At 39.6% G+C, this 15,697-nt stretch overlaps 1 protein-coding gene across 3 annotated transcripts in view; it reads right to left on the bottom strand.

Moving 5' to 3' along the window:
- The window catches only part of PAQR3 (progestin and adipoQ receptor family member 3), a 54,386-nt gene that overhangs the window by 17,345 nt on the left and 21,344 nt on the right, over positions 1-15,697 (bottom strand). For 2 of the 3 annotated variants that reach the window (XM_075204563.1, XM_075204565.1), the window contains exon 9: positions 10,407-15,251. The exons of the other annotated variant lie outside the window; for it this stretch is intronic. The gene's annotated coding sequence lies outside the window, so the exon portion shown is untranslated. Of the gene's footprint in view, positions 1-10,406; positions 15,252-15,697 lie in introns of those variants that run through there. 3 annotated transcript variants of the gene reach the window in all.

Raw genomic sequence — 15,697 nt, 5'->3', positions numbered from 1 at the left:
TTTGGGAGAAAGAAATGGGATGGTTGCAAGGCAAGCCCAACCGGTTCCCAGCAACACAACAGACAGGGTGGCATAGGTGCTCCATCCTGTCACAGACACTTATATAGCTGATTGAGACCATACACCTTTGAAGAGACTATCTGTCAGTCATGCCGGAAAAGTACATACTGGAACATCTGGATGTGAAGACCAATTGCCTCAGCCAATCTCTGTTTCATGGAGGAGACAGAGTTTAGATTTGATTAGAAGACAACTTGTATCTATGTGGGGTGAGAGACCTTAAGGTTTATATCAAATACCAGAGTGCATATTTTGATAGTGAGAATATATCCAGAATTAGGGAAGAAGCAGGTTTTTTTGTTTTTTTTTTTTTTATAATAAATATATATCTTTCCTAGAATTTTTTGTAAGATGTATCCAGTCCTGGACAAAACATGATGAAAACCCACAAGCCATATACTATGGCTTGTGGGTTTTCATCATGTTTTATATGTTGCCATTCACTGTCACTTTTCTAAACCTGTAATAATGGATACTAGCATACATATTTCTTTCTCTCCTGATAATTTTCATAGTATTAAGTACAGATGTTCCTGACACCCGTGTTTTGGTTTTGGCAAAACAGCTGTAACATGTTTTGGTTTTTGATCTGTATTTTTTTTGAAAAATTACTACAATATGCTAAAATCACAAAATTTGTCTTTGTTCCTACAGTTTTATTAACCTCAACAACACTAAGTTCCAGTCACTTACAGTCAACTTTGACCACCACACAGGTCACAATATTATTTTCATCCACTTTCAGCCAAAGACTGGAGTGAGCTGGCTGGATACTAAGCGACAGAGCAACAGCACAATCCCACAGCAGTTCATAGCACATCTAGGTACTATTGCCACACAGTAGTGGCAGAAAAGAAAAGTGGTGCAAGATGGAATTGTCCAAAGGGTTTAAGGCAGCTAAACTAACGGTGCTGTTAATGAACTCTACAGTGGCAAGTTATGCACCAGTGGAAGCAGTTCCTGCCAGTGATAAGAAGGCCACCTCTTATGTGTGGAATTAATTTTACCAAAATCCTGACAACAATTGTTTAGCCATCTGTAGCGTTTGTAAAGCGACAGTCAGCAGAAGCAGGGACCTTAATCATCTTGAAACCTCATCCATGTTACGCCATTTGAAGCAAGTTTATGGCAAGCTCTTTGGAAAATCAACAACTTATGCTAAAAAAAACAACAACAAGCAGTCCAGCATCAGCTAGCTCCATTCTCTCAGCTAGATCCCAGCACCTGCAATCTACACCGCCAACACCTTCCTCATCAATATCCTCACTAGTTATCGGAGTTAGTCCTGCATTCAAGTTGCTACGGCTAGATGACTCCTCCCATATCCAGGATTCTTCAGAAGAATCCTTGAGCGTTAGGCCCGCTGCTGCTGCTGCTCCTGCTGTCGGGGGTGGATCTTCAACCGAGAAGAAGACTACTAGTAGTTTACAACAACAATTGACTGTTAAACAATCCTTTGCAAGAGGAAGCAAGTATAAGAGCTGTCACCCAGTTTCACAGTGGATCACAGGCGCCATGATGACTATGCTAGTATTTGATCTGCGTCCAATATTCATTAATGCAGCAGCTTTTAGACAGTTAAATGAGGTCCTGTGTCCTTATTACCAAATTCCATCTCACCACCATTTTACTAGTCAAGCAATTCCTCAGCTGTACCAGGAGGTTACAAAAAAGAAAATTAATGGACTACAAAATGCCACCCACTGTACATTTAACCACATATATGTGGACAAGCGGAACTGGGAAACTAAAGATAATAGAACTGATAGCTCACTGGGTTGGTGAATCGCCTTCAGCAGCTGGAACAACACCAGCATCTAACAACGCCAGATCTTTCAGAGGCAGGCTATTCTGTGTATCACCTGCTTCACTAAGAGGCATACTGGTGTTATTTCATCCTCAATCACATAGTGGAAAAGAGAACTTCGTTCTGGGAATTTTGGACTATTGATATCTGTGTTTAAGACATGTTACACTATTATTCTTTTTATTTGTGTTTCTATGAGTCTGCACTTCAGACTATCTGAGCCCACGTAATGAGAAGGATCAAGAGTGATATCCTAGTGGGAGGATCTTATCACTATAGAATTTAAGAGGAATTTATCATCATCTCATGTGTTGGAAGGTGTGCGCCAAGTGTGCGTGTTTCCAATTATATTTAGTGTGTGTTCTTTGTGGAGGGAAGTGGACGCTCCAATACATGTAACAGGCTGCACACTTAGTGAAGCGCCATATTAATCAATTGCTTGACTTTGTGAAGAGGCATACTGCTGACAACCTGTTAAAAAACTAAAAGCCATTGCAACATGGCTTATCCTACTTGGACTTCTGAGGATATGCGATTTCTGATAACACCACCAATATTGTTAGAGCATTACAGCAGGGAGAATTCCATCACATTCCCTGTTTTGCTCACACAATCAACTTGGTGGTACAGAGCTTTTTTTTTTAAAAAAATGACAGTTACATGCAGGAAATGCTGTCTGTGTCCCGAAATATTTCAGGTCATTTTCGGCATTCTGCAACAGAACTTAGGAGATTCCAACAGCTGCAAGAAGAATAGAAGTTGAGGTGGAATGTAGTTTAGTCCAGTGCAGGGGAGAATACTTTCCGTATTGTACAAGGTGCTGAAACCACTGAAGTAATTACCTGTGAAATGAGTTCAGAAACTGTTTGCTTGAGTCAAGTGTTTCCCCTAATTAGACTTTTGGAAAAGCAGCTAGAGAAATTGAAGGAGGAAACGAAACAAAGCAATTCCACTATGTCGGACATGTAGATAAAGTATTTTATTCGCTTCGCCAGGATCCAAGAGTTATCAACATCTAAATTGGATTACTAGATTTTGGCAACTGTGCATGATCCTAGATTTAAGAGCTATGTCTTTTCTTTCTTTCCAACTGACCCAGATCTCAAGAGATGCAATGAGCTAATGGTCAGCAACCTGACAGCTCAAGTGGTACATGACACGACAACGTCTCCTCCAGTTTCTCTGGCAACTGTTGCTAGGAAAAAAATGCAGAGGAGTCAGCACTACATTTTGACGTCTGGTCTAAAACAATCGTCCAAAAATCGTAACAGCTCTGCCGTAAAATGAACTAAAAATTCCATGGGGAAGGTCATTACTGGCAATTACATCAAAGTACAGAGACTTCTGTAATGGTGGATTCCAGCAGGGATGAATTAATATTGTGTGAGGATGATGTACAAACTGATAAGGGTGAAGATGATGTAAGTGTACATTGCAGGTGCTGGGATCTAGTTGAGAGAAGGGAACTAGCTGATGCTGGTATGCTTCTTAATATTTTGGGTGGAATGGCATGTTGACAATTTTATGCTTTTCTACAGTAAACTTTCCATTTATTAGAGAGGTGGGTTTTTTTTTCTTTGCCAATGTAAAAGCTTGATTTTTGGATTTCAGTTTCCCTGACTTAAATCCACTAAGCCCTTGAGCATAGGTTTTAGTAGATGACGTTGATGGACTAGTATCATCATGACTGGTGCCAGCAATTGGCTATCATATCGATGGTGTGCTGAGGTATGGCGCTGGAGTGCCAAAAACACTGCCACCCCTTTTGTTTCTGTCTGAGCAATTATGCTGACCAATTACACTGGATACTGTCAATAACTATCCTACCCCTTCTGTGTCTGTCTGCGAAATGGCACCAGATCATCATGGAGGACAGAATTATGCAGTTAAAAACTTGCGAGATTCGACGACGCGCCAATGATGTTTTGCCTTGATTTCCGTTCCAGAGACACGCAAAAGTACAAAGCCCAACTTGTCTTGGTACTGCGATTGCCTAAGTCCGAAGGCGGTGGTCTCGGTTTTCAAAAAAAATATAACAGAGCCCAAGCCTCCCTAATATTAAGGAAAATAACAGCAGATCATGCTGTGTGGTATCAAGTAGAGATGCTCACTGACCCCCGTGTTTTGGTTTTGGATCTGGATTACCGTCGTGTTTTGGTTTTGCCAAACCGTCATTGCGTGTTTTGGTTTTGGTTTTGTTTTGCTATTTTGTTCAAAAATCAATGCTTTTGGTCATAAAAGAACCAAATTTAGTGCTCCACCTTTTTCTTGGATAAGTAATGTAGTTGTAAAGCTAATAAATTATCAAAAAACAGTTTAATTCTTGGTATTATTATTATTATCATTTACTTGTTAGACGCCACAAGGTATCTGCAGCGCCACACACAGTACTAACAGTAGACTATACAGGGTGAAACCATACAGAACAATGAACAAAAAGTACCAATACTTCAGAAACTCCGGCCAGTCATATGCAGTAAAGACGGAGCGGAAGAACAGGTATGGAGACGGGAGGGGGCCCTGCTCATACGAGCTTACATCCTAAGGGAGGGTAAACAGACCAGGCACAAGAGGAGCCAGTTGAGGCAAGAGGAGAGAAGGGAGGACGAGCTAAAGGGAGGAGATGGGGTTTAAGTAGATGGTTGGTAGGCTTTGAGGAAGAGGTGAGTTTTGAGTGCACGTTTGAAGCAGCACAGAGTAGGAGAGAGACGGATGGAACGAGGGAGGTCGTTCCAGAGAAAGGAGGCTGCACGGGAAAAGTCTTGGATTCTGGAGTGGGAAGAGGTGATAAGAGTGGAGGAGAGGCGGCGGTCGTTGGCCGAGCGCAGGGAGCGGGCAGGAGTGTGAATGGAGAGGAGGTTAGAGATATAAGGGGCAGTAGAGTTGGAGAGAGCCTTGTAAGTAGTGGTGAGGAGTTTGAAAAGGATTCTGTAGGGGAAGAGGAGCCAGTGTAAGGCGAGGCAGAGGAGGAGCGGCGTGAGAGGAAGACGAGTCTTGCGGCCGCATTGAGTATAGAGCGGAGGGGGGAGAGATGGGAGTGGGGGAGGTCAGTGAGGAGGTTACAATAATCGAGGCGGAAGATGATGAGTGCATGGATGATAGTTTTGGCGGCATCCCGAGAGAGAAAAAGGACGGATGCGGGCGATGTTGCATAGTTGGAAGCGACAGGCTTGGGCAAGGGAATGAATGTGAATGTGAGTCGAGGGTGACACCCAGGCAGCGAAGTTGGGTGACAGAGGAGACGGTAATAATATAGACGACAATAGAGAGGTCATGGTGGGATGGGAGTCTGGGCGGAGGAAAGACAATGAGTTCAGTTTTAGAGATATTGATTTTGAGAAAGCGCTCGGACATCCAGGAGGAGATGGCGGAGAGGCAGTCGGATACCCGAGCGAGTAGGCCTTCATTAATTTGACACACAAACCAGATTGTCTTCCTCTCCATCTATGCATATTGGCAATGCAGCCATCTTCTTTGGATGTATATTACACCCTGCACTTATAGTTAAATATGTAAAGAAATGGACGAAGTCAGTTTGGTTTCTGTCTCTATAGGCCCCCCTCCACTTGTCAAAAATACAAAACAATTCAGTCGTTATAGACTGTACAATATTAATAGAAATGGACAAAGGCATTTTGGGGTCACTGTGTGTATGACACCCTACCCTTAAGGATAAATTGCCAAAACAGCAGCCTTTCAAGACGGTACGTGATATGGAAATGCCCCAAGTCCCTTTCCTCTTTGGGGGTAGATTGCACCCTACACTTACATAGAAAGTTTTAAAAAGGTTATCGTCATCATCTGGAGCTTCATCCTCACCCTCATCAGTGTGTACATCATCACAGACTATCAATTCATCGCCGCTCTAATCCGCCATTAGAGAACAGTCAGTGCTTGCATGTCTTGGATGGTGAAGGCCTTCCTCGTGGAAGATGTAGTTCATTTTTATAAACATCATTTTCTCAACATTTTTGGGAAGTAACCTTCTACGGCGAACACTGACTAAGTTCCCTGCTGTGCTGAACACTCGTTCAGAGTACACACTGGAGGGTGGGCAGCTTAAGTATTGCAAAGCAAGTTTGTACATGGGTTTCTAAATTGCCTGCTTTTCTTCCCACTAAGGAAAGGGACTGTCTGACATTTCCATATCAATTACCTCTTGAAAATAATCCTCCACCATCCTTTACATGTTAATACTCATATTGGATGGAGTTATGGGCAAGGTCACACATTTTTTAGAAAAATCCTTCTAACCAGCCCAGATGTTAAACTGTTCTGGTCTGCCCTCTGCGTCTTCCCTGCTTCTTTTTTTGAAAATTCAATTTTTTACGAGCAGCAGCTGCTTGAGAAACTGAAGGACACGTCGGCAAGCCAAGGCCCAGTTCAGCAGACAACTTGCTGAGCAATAGCTCCTTGCAAAAGTTCACATCTCGTTCATTGTGAAGCAAAGACTCAATGTAGGTCTTAAACCTTGGATCAAGCGCAGTGGCCAAAACGTATTGATCAGTGTTTAAGATCTTAATAACTCGAGGATCATTGTGAAGCGAATTAAGTACTTGATCGACAAGGCCAACATACTTTGCGGAATTGCTTGCTTTCATCTCCTCCTTCAGTTTCTCAAGCTGCTTTTTCAACAGTCTAATTAAATGAATGACTTGGCTCAAACTAGCAGAATCTGCACTCACTTCACACGTCACAACTTCAAATGGTTTCAGCACCTTGCACAGCACTGAAAGGATTCCCCACTGTGCAAGAGTGAAATACATGTCCCCTCCTTTCCCAATGTCATGGCTTGTGCAATACGCTTGGATGGCTTTGCGCTGTTCCTCCATCCTTTGAAGCATGTACAGGGTGGAATTCCACCTAGTTACCACCTCTTGCTTAAGTTGGTGGCAGGGCAAGTTAAACTGCTCTTGGCGCTGCTGCAATCTCCTACATGCTGTGGCAGAATGCCTGAAATAGCCCCAAATCTTACGGGCCACCGAAAGCATCTCCTGCACCTCACGGTTATTTCGTAGGAAGCTCTGCACCACCAAGTTGATGGTGTGAGCAAAACAGGGAATGTGCTGGAAATCACCCAGCTGTAATGATCGCACTATATTGTTGGCATTATCAGACATGTCATATCCTGGGGAGAGCCCAAGTGGTATAAGCCATGTATCAATCACATCTCTTAGTTTGCGTAACAAATTGTCAGGTGTATTCCTGTTAGTGAAGCCGATGATACAAAGAGTGGCCTGCCTGTGACAAATGTTACGTAGTGGTGTACATGCTGCTGCTGTTCCTGCTGGTGAAGGTGAATGACCAACCCAGTGGGCTGTCACAGTGATATAGTCTTTGGTTTGACCACTTGCACTTGTCCACATATATGTGGTTAAGTGGACAGTGGGCAGAATGGCATTTTTCAGCGCAATCTCTACATTTGTACACACTTTTTGGTATAGTTGTGGAATAGCTTTACGGGAAAAATGGTGTTGCGATGGAATTCTGTAACGCGGACACAAAACCTCAATTAACTGTGAAAAACCAGCTGCGTTTATTGTGGATATTGGACGCAGATCTAACACTAACATGGCAGCCATGGCGTCTGTGATTCGCTTGGCGACTGCTGTCATATTTGCTTCCCCTAGCAAATAATTGTTTTACAGTTAATTGTTGAAATGTAGGACTGCTCTTTTTCTTGGCCTTCCTCTGGGCTGACGATTCACCCCCAGCAGCAGCAGCAGTGGGACTAATGCTTTCTTCAGAGGAATCAATAATAGTGCAGGAGTCATCCAGCCTTAATAAGTGGAATGCAGGGCTAACTCCGAGCGCTACTGAGGATATTGATGAGGATGGTGTGGTGGGTGTATTTTGTAGTCGTCGGGATGTCTGTGAGTGGAGGGTCCTAGCTGATTATGGAGTGCTTGTAATTTTTTTTTTGAACTCTCGTCAAATGGCGTAACATAGACGAGGTTCCAAGATGGTTAAGGTCCCTCCCTCGACTGACTGTGGCTTGACATACACTACAAATGGCTATACAGTTGTTGTCTGGATTGGGGTAGAAATAATTCCACACATAAGTGGATTTTTTGGTTTAATGGCCTGGCATGACAATGGCCTTTTTCTTGTCACATGCCAGAGCTGCTGCCACTGGTGCAGGACTGACACAAACAGCCTCATCTTCAACAACATCCTCATTAGCGTCCTTGTCGCCTACACAAATATCCCCCTCATCCTCTTCTATTTCCAAAGTGGCATCCTCAATTTGTGTATCACCGGCTACACTCGGGCTGTTCAGGCACACATCAGCAGAACTGCTGAAAGGGTCCCTCTTTATGGGTACACTAACAGAATGCTCACAATTAGACATCCCACTGTTGAATGGACTCTCCACAGGGATTGGTGTCATTTCTGATTCAGAGCAAACATTATCCTCTAATGCCTTACTGTTATCTTGCAGCTCGGCTTTGATGCGTAACAGTAGTTGTGCACCACTTGTAGGTTCGGTAACATTTTTGGATCTGCCACTAATAGAGAAAGGTGAAGGCCTCATTCTCTCTTTGCCACTGCGTGTGTAGAATGGCATGTTGGCAATTTTTTTTTAATCGGCACTTAACTTTTCTTCAGTTACACTTTTTCGCTTCAACACAGTAAAAAAAATTTTGGGGTGTGTGTTTTTTTGACTGATTTCAAAAGACTGTAGTTTGACATCGCCTTTCCCAGATGACGTACTGGGAACACTACCATCAGGACTGGTGACAGAACCTGGTTGCTCATTCTGCTCATATGTGAACTGCTTTGAATCCATTATGAGCCCAAAGCACTTGTAGTGCTACAAATTGTTTTAGATACTGCTGAAAAATAGTACTTTTGACAGCCAGAAATATTAATGCAAAAGAATGGGGGACACCCCAAAAGCACTTGGAGTGCCAGAAACTGAACAAACACCCTCCTCTATCCTCCTCTTACTGCTGTAACAACTGGTATTGAGATTACAATGGTATTGAATAGAAACAATAATGTGTCCAATTACTGCTCTGTCCCTGCGCTGATATAGCCAGTGTGACCTAACCCTGCTCTCTCCCTGTCAAATGGCGATGGATTGCTGTGGAGGCTGCTATTTATGCTTTTTAAATCGTGCGAGAACCGAGCTCAGAAATACGAATACGTCACGATGACGTTTTGCCTCAATTTCGAATCCGAATGGGCGGGAGAGTACCGAGCGTGTTCGGCTCGGTACTCGAATAGGCTAAATTCGGATCTCGGGGAACCGAGCCCGCCCATCTCTAGTATCTAGCAATATGAAAACATGAGGTATTGTTCATATTTTGATCAAAACCTTTAAGCCTGCATCCCAGCATCAAAGGCACATTGTATGCAGGTCCTACACTGACCTATATGCTTTATGTTTCATAAGAATTCTGGCAAATCTTCATTGAGTGGTGTTTTTAAAAAGGATGCGATAACATGAAATCATTAGTGGAAATTGTGATAAGATTTTTCTTCAAACAGGTCTGGAAAATATCTCATGCTGAATGCCTTGAAAGTGTAAATCTCAGGTTTGGTCACAATAATAGGCAAGGAACTCAAGATCCCTTTATTTAAAAATTTGTTCAAAGGTTTAAAACCGATTATACAGAAAACCATTCTTCCAAGGGACTTCCGTTCAGTCCTTCAGTTGTTGACAGAAGCTCCAACTGAACATATGGATAGCATGACTATAAATGTTTGCTGGAAGACAGTTTTTCACTTCTGTAAGAGACAGAAATGACCCTTCCAAAGTGCATGCTTTTTCCTTCAAGATGGGAGTTTCAGGAACTCCTAAACGGGCCATATGGTTTATACAGATTAATACTGGTCTTCCACTATTCAAAGTACCTCATTTGCGTCCAGATCAATTCTAACAGTTTAGTCCATTTGGTTAGTACTTTATGAAGGGAATGGAATGGGCTAGTGATGTACTCCATCTTTATTTTTTCATTTTTTTTTTTAAGAGTTTGTATACATATAATTTTACTTACACTGCAGTTGGCTGCATTGTGATAAGGATAAACACACCCTACAATATCACCAAATCGCAAGACACCATTATCTATATCATGTTGTGTTCAGTAACTTAGAATAGAAGATGCATTTACCTTAGAAATTACTTATAACTACCATTATTAGTTATGTACACGATACCACAATCTACACACTACATGAACTGCAAAAGGTATTTGGCTGCAGTAAAGTTGGCTATGCAAATAAAAAGTCCTCGGCTTCCCACACCGCTCTCCCTACATCACTTTATTTCATTTATTTCTAACACATATTTGTTACTTCTTTGCATTATTAAAAAATGATCAGCACATATTGTAGTGAAATATTCTGGTTGGTACTGCAATAATGTTTAGTGGTAGTCTTCAATAGGCAATCTACTCTCTTTTTTGTATGTAGCACATCATATTTCTGTGTTCACAATTCAACCATATTCTTACTATGTTTGTCATATGCTGACCTTCAAATAAATGAAGTTTTAAAAATTCATAAAAAAAGTCTTTAAAAAACATTCAACTTATTTCAGAAATACATTTTATTACACAATAATTACTTACACAGCTTTATAAATACATAAATTACAGGTCATAAAATATTACATTTGACGTTTTGTTCAGCAACACAATGCAGTGCTTTCTACATTTGGAGTAATAAATTATCAAATAATAACCAAAAGAAGTTTAGTTAGGCTTTTACAAAACAAACAAAAAGATAATAATTTGCATTTGTTATGTCCAGTTTATATGTAAACAAAGTAAAACAAAAATAATTATAATAAAACAAAACAAATTGAAGTCACATTTTGAACTTGTCTTGCTATGTAGTTTTTGGGGGATTGTTAAGCTGCTAAGAAGTGTAGTAATCTCAGCACTGCACCATTTGAATATTAATCCTTCCAATATACCAGAATATTTTTAGAAAACTGATTGCAACTTAAATATCTTGTTTATTTTAATCCATTAAAATGTCTAAGGAAAGTCATTACATACTACTGACCCTCTTGCATGCTACGCAGCATTAATGAAACACCTCTAAGCAGGTTCCTAACATGTTTGGCTACACACTTCAATACAATTGTTACTTTTTTGTGTATTATTTGGAGTTCTAAATTATTATTGGCCATGTACAGGAATCAATATTTGCAATGAAAGCTGTTAAAATACTTATACATAAGATTACTTCTAACAATTACTAAATTTTCTGCTGCCTTTTGGTGGAACTTAAGCATTTGCAATTGAAGCTTAATATATCTTCTCAGCTAATGTAGGAACAAGTTGACTTAGCAAGAGAGTTTGAACAAAACTCAGCACTTTCTCCCTAGCTTTGATTAATTAATTACAACAGACCTTGGTAGGCAGGCTGCACTGTTGCCCAAATACCCTTGATGGTGGAGACCACCTCTTTCAGGGAAAAAAGTGCCTCAGCAATATTGCAGTAAGTTAGGGGATCCTTCAATGAAACAGACCATCAGCTGCTTCCATGCTTGGCATAGTAGAATTGTAGTTTTTTTGTCCTTTTAGAATACAAAGGCAATTGCTTAACAACATGGCAGCTACTGTACTGTAGAAACACCTCAAGATATTACCAAATACATTTTATAAACATTAGTGAACATATCCTTTAAAGATAACTGGTCGCAATGAAAAACGTGTATGTTTTAAGTTAAATCTTAAAAAACTAGCAGGACAGCAGAGACCGGATGTTTAGTGCCCTGCCATTCAAACACCTCTGCAACAGCTGCTTGCCAGGTCATTGCTGACTGGAGAATTTAGAATTTTACTACTGCTGATACTTATTGTGCCAAAAATGCATTTCCACCCACTCAACGTAGCAAATGACATGAGGTTTGATTTCCAAATTGTTTCTTTCTGCACGCTACTTCTGGCATGGCAAGGTGCATGGAAAGTACAAATCCAGGCCTGCAGACACGCAGCTGCATTTGAAGGGATGGTGGAAATGACAGATGCTGAGTACTATTACCTAACAGTGTACTGCTGGATGGCAGTATATTGTTAATATTACATTTTTATGGAGAATACCTTTACTTCTGTCATTGTATTATTTTTTTTTAAAATCCTGTTAGATGTATAATATTAGTCATTATTAGAGTTACAAAATTTATTCTCACAATTTTAAAGTATCTTTCATGACATGTTTACAGGATCCTGCATCATAAGAAGCATTGTAAAGGAAAAAATGAGGTCCATTTTATGGACCGAGATATGTAAAATACGGGGTATACATACTTCACAATAGTTGGGTAGCAATCATCGGAACAGGAGTCATGGCCACATCAAGATGGGGGAGTGACTACCTCACGATGGGCAGGAGAGGATAGGGTCTAGCAACTTTTAAGTGCTAGGCTGCCCTGTACTGTCCTCTCTTCAAAAACACCTTCATCAAATACACTTACAGTGCCTGTAGCACCAGTTCACCATTTCACTATGAGCAGCAGTGAACAGACAATATTTACAAACTTTCCTGTGCATGGGACAAAGCAGTTCCGATCAGGATGGCGGTACTGTTCCTCCTAAATCAGGATGGTTGGGAGATATGGGTATAGGATGGAAGTTTGTACAGTGGACTGGCATTATAATGTTGACTGAATTATTAAAATTAATTTTCATACATCATTCATGAATTTTGCACATATTTTCATGCATAAGAAGTTATATTTCTTTAAGGAAATCAATGATGGTCAGTGTGTTACCTGTATAACAATTATCTAAATAGCATGGAAACACCTATGTGGCAATTACAGGAATGACCGATAGGCTTAGGAGTATAATTTTCCCAAGATGAGAGAGTAACTGAAACTGTGTAGATGGCAGTTTTACTAATATAGTTCACAGTTTTACTTCAAAAACCAACAATTTGGGGGGTATTCAATTGACGGCGGGATCGCCGAAAACCCTGCGCTCGAAAAATATTACCGTTAATACGTTAATATCTCGCTGGATTTCAGCTCGCAGCTCCCTGAGCTGCGAGCTGAAATCCGGCGAGTAAATTACCGTATTAACGGTATTTACGCGCAGGATTACCGCATTAACGGTAACATTTTTCGAGCGCGGGGTTTTTGGCGATCCTGCCGTCAATTGAATACCCCTCTTTATGTGCGATACAATTACCTTTACTGAATATTCCCACCGAGAGGATTTCAAATACTATGGGGCATATTCCTTTCATTTTGATGTTACTGATGTATATGCAAATGGAATGGACAAGCGAGTAAAAAAAAAAATAATAAAATTAAGCAGTTAATATTGTCATAGCACAATTCTGTAGTCACACGTATTTTCTTATGGCTTTTTCTGTAAACAACATTTGAACATAGTTGCCAAACCGGCAGTTTCTTTTCTGGCAACAATGTATCAAACTGCAGCCTTTTCAGAAAGATAATGCTCAATGTCACAAGGCTTGGTAAGTATGAATACAAGGTCCTTTTCCTGGGACCATATCAGGGCTTATGCAGTAGTCTACCCAATTTATAGATCTGAAGACAACTGGTTATTTACAGTAATATATGGTTTGAACAGACTGAAGTAAAAAAATCCCTGTTCTGGAAGTGCAACACCTTATTGGGTGCATATGCAGACTAATTCATACTGTACCAAGGACAAAGGGGAAGGTCAATGCATTATTAAGCATATATACCTCACAAAGCAGCACTTAATGTATAGCAAATGAAGCTTCCTTCACAATAAGCCAGTTACATCCAAAAGTTCTCATAATACTGAAATGAACACAAAGCACCAAACATACCTTTTTGCTGTGAAAAAGATCACATTTTTAAACAGATTGTGGAACTATAATGTATCTAACCAATTCCATATAATGGGTTATTGGCCTCACATACCAAATTTCTATAAAATTATTTAGTCAGTGAAACAACTAATAATATATTAGAGTTTTATTTTTACAAATTCTATTGCCTAAATGAAAGAAAAAAAGTCTAATTTAGAATTACTTTTTATGTGTGGTAGTTTTTGAATTTCTGAAGTTAAAGCCATTAAGTTAAATTATCTTTATAATTGACATTATTTGGAGCTATGTTTTCTGCATAATAATTTATACAGTCATTAAATCAATAAAAACTAGTTTTCTTTTATCTTACAAAAGGTTTCATTTTAGGAAGGATGTGGAAAAATAAAATCTTTCAAGTCTGATTTTTTCAAACTACATTATACCAGTGTCAAATATTAAGGTTGGTAAGGGCTTTGACTAGCACGTCAACCTCAACTTCTTGAGTCATACATTTGCATTCCATGTATATACATGTCTTGCTGCCATTGCAGAGCCATAAAAAAAAAAAAAAAACACAAAAAAACAAACAAAACAAACAAACAAACAAAACACTATACAGAGCAGTGCAAAAGAAAAATGTATATGATCTTCCCTCACCCATATCATGTGTAATTCCAGTCATCAGTTCTAAGCCGACAAAAAACAATGTTTAGTACTATCAAAACTTTAGTAGTAATTGCAACACTTATATTGTATTGAACAACATATACCAGACTAAAAAAAAAAAAAAAAAAAGAATATTTCAAGTTACTCCACTGCTCTGTATAAAAAGGCTGTGACACTGGACCTTTAAATTGTGATGGATGACTTTTGATATCCTTATTATTTACACTAGGAGATAGATACATGTTCAAATACATAGCAATGCTGAAAAAACACCACTTTGGCATGAAAAACTTTTTTGTGTTTAGATTTGGCACTGGATAGGTCCATAGAATAGAAAAATAATTAAAGTATTTAGCAAGTAATGTATATAATACACAGTTGCACATAAAGGGTAATGAAAAAAAAATTAAAACAGGGTGTTCTTTAAATCTCTACAATTACAGTCAAATACATCTTTTTAAAGGCAAAAAGAAATATACCTTGATAAAAAGAGGTTTGGAAGTTCTTTATAATGAACAGTCGGGAAAAGGAATGGAATGTTTCACCACATTACTGTCTCCGCAAGGCCATATGCTTACTGGACCATGGAGAGTGATTAATCCCTTTTCTGACAGGCAAACAACAATTTATTGAAGACTGTATGGTTCTCTTTTCTGAAATCCATGATTACTACAATTCCATTCCCAATGGATTATGAGCAGGTTGTCACCCTGTAAAGACATTTCTTCGGGATATCACCATAAGGTTTGCATCCGTAGTGTTCTATTACGTGCCTTGTGACCTTAGAACTTCACCTGAATATTGAAAGCATGTTTCCAGCGGCAAAACTGCAGTAATGTAGATGGATGTCTCATGGGTTTGTCACAGCAAAAGCAAATGACACCATCTATGTTTACGCTTTCAGATGTCTTCATTAACAATTAGGTAGCCACTTTCTCAAGCAGAAGATATTCTGTAAAGAAACATATTTGATCGGAAATGATTACTGCGGATGTTAAACCCATTTTCAGGAATGTTTTCATGGCTACTTTTGATTATTCAATTGCTGCAAGGCATCACTTTCACTAAGGTAATCGGCTACTTGTAGGCAACATTTGGAGCACAATAAGGATATGCGTACATGAATGGATTTAATCTTCCCATATGCCTTTCGCTAGGCACTTTAGCAACTATAGGTGCAGAAGACACTCATGCTATTGCAACACAGATCAATAATCCCCATGAGTATGCAGTTTACTACAAATAATAATGAACATGGACAAAATAAATTACAGAAAGCCTTGTGAAAAAAATAAAACATTTTGTGCACACTAGTGTGTTTACTCACAAGGATCACTGATCTAGGTGAATTTTCATCTTCCCCAATCTTTCTTTTATATCACTACTATAAGTAAACCA

This window comes from Mixophyes fleayi, chromosome 1 (genome assembly GCF_038048845.1).
Source record: "Mixophyes fleayi isolate aMixFle1 chromosome 1, aMixFle1.hap1, whole genome shotgun sequence".
Taxonomy (NCBI): Eukaryota; Metazoa; Chordata; class Amphibia; order Anura; family Limnodynastidae; genus Mixophyes; species Mixophyes fleayi.
The sequence above is the reverse complement of the archived record's forward strand: the minus strand, read 5'-3'. Positions and strand labels throughout refer to the sequence as shown.